Here is a 2318-nt window from a genome sequence, read left to right as displayed (position 1 = left end):
GTCTTGTTGTATATTTTTTTTTTAATCAGGGCATTTAAACTGTGACATGATATGATGTTACACATTACAGTAATTTTTGCCAAGCTATTATTACTTGATTAAATTAAGCCAACAGTTTCATTGTTCTCTATGTATTGTTTGTAATGTCGGCAAAAGATGATTCAGCATTGTGCATTGCTCACCAAAGAAGTACTGTAACAGGTAACAACAATACAAAGTTACATTGAATTTTAAAATACATTTTTCCTGACCTCATTCTGGATTAGATCCAGAAGACCCCTTTATGAATCTAATTTTTGGTGAGTGAATTGAATGTATATTTTACAAGATATTATTTTTTGAAAAAGCCTGGCCTGGGAACGCCTCGGGATACCCTTGGAAGAGCTTGAGGAGGTGGCTCTTGAGAGGGAAGCGTGGAAGTCCCTGCTGAAACTGTTGCCTCTGCAACCCGGCCCCAGATAATCAGGAAGGATGGATGGATTTTAGTGAAAGTCTTTAATTTATTCAGAAAATAATTGCTTTTTTCAATTTGATTTCCTCTGCGTACTCTGCAAGAGCCTTCTGGGATTTATTCCTTAATTTTATTTTAGGAACAGCTATGTTTTTCCTAACTCAGGAGAGAGCAAGTACTGAGGCATGTTTGAGAACAGAGAATGCAGTAATAATTTTAGTTTTAGCACAGTTGCTGTGCCCTTCGTTAGATATCCAAGACACAAACTCATACAAGGAAATAAATAAATGGAATAAGAATGTTCAGTGCGTTTTCCAAACCAGAAATAAGACACTTTGAAAACTTTCCAAAAATGAAAAGAACTCTAACTATATGATGTGTTAGTAAGAGTGGTGAGTACAACCATTAAATACTACATCAGCTGTTGCTTTCTGTGTTGAGCGTGGTATATATTGGAGGGCAATCCTTGACATACTTAATGATCACAAAAAAAGTGCAACAACATTAAAACGAGCCATGTATACTTTGCAATTAGGAATAGCATTTAAGTGAGAAATTGTTGATATCATATGCTTAAATTATGTTTTAATGGTACATAGGTACTTTGACCTGTTGTGTACAAATACATTTAAAATAAATCAGAAACTAATTTAAACTTATGACAAAGATCAAATTTAGTTGCCAATATCATCTGATCTCAGTATTTAATTAAACAAAAATACTTTTTATCATTAGTTAGTCGGTTCACTGAGGTGAAACAAAGTTATAGTTAATTTTTTTTTTTTTTTTTTATTTTTTATTTAAAGTAGTTTGATTCACAGGTTTATTCATGTCAAACATGACATTATTTAGTTTGATACTAACATCAGTTTGCAAAATGATTTATGGACTTCTAACTATGAAATTACTGATCCTTGCCAAAAATGACTTGCACTGGTAAACCTCTGTGATAATGTAATGCTTTACATTAATACGTTTGGTTAAGATATTGATGTTACATATGCCACCCAGTGGCTGAATAATAAAATACACCATCACTTTCACAAGGACTAAAATTGATTATCTTCAAAACACTTTTTAGAATTATTCATTATTCATTCCCCAATATTTCATATAGAAAAGCATTATGAAATTGCATACTCATATGTAGCTCTGCCAGCTTTAATTGTTTATTAATTACTCTTTATTAGATTTTAAATTTAAATTTCCAAAACAAATATGTTATTTTAAGTTAGCTATTTTCAGTCACATTTGTTTTATTACACAGCAGTTTGAGATGTTTGTCAAAGTAAACTAGTTAACAAAACAAACAAACAATGGACTATAAGGTTTGGCCTTGTGAGAGGAGTGTTTTACCTCAATCACATGATGTTCCCAGTGTTCCTGGTTGGTTGAAAGTTGTTGTAGTGCAGAGGAAGGAACTTATCAGGAGCTTCCTTTGTAGGTGGAAAGTTCCTCTTCCTTGCTGGAAAAGCAAATGTTTTTGTGCTGAAAGAGAGACGAGAGAATAACGTTTGAGTGGTCCAACGCAGTTGTCAAATGAGTGCTGTTGGATTATATGCAGATAATTTCCTTTGGCCATCCATTTGAGAAGTGAATTGTAAAGAGTGCCTCTTGGAATCCATTTCTCAGGTAAGAAGGACAACCACATGCTTATTATTGCATATGCGAATATGTGATAAAAACATGTTTTAATATAATAGCATTCATCGGGTCAGTTCTTCGCAGAGTAAAGTAGAGTAAACTGCTGGTTTTAATATTTTTTCTCAATAATAGTAATTTACTTTTTACTTTAATTTTTTAACTTTTACTTTCTCACCTCTATTGTGTCGGACTCTGGCAACGTTGTCACATATATATTAGGTCA

Source organism: Brachionichthys hirsutus, unplaced genomic scaffold (assembly GCF_040956055.1).
Source record: "Brachionichthys hirsutus isolate HB-005 unplaced genomic scaffold, CSIRO-AGI_Bhir_v1 contig_1474, whole genome shotgun sequence".
In the NCBI taxonomy this organism is placed as follows: Eukaryota; Metazoa; Chordata; class Actinopteri; order Lophiiformes; family Brachionichthyidae; genus Brachionichthys; species Brachionichthys hirsutus.
Note: the sequence above shows the minus strand (reverse complement) of the source record.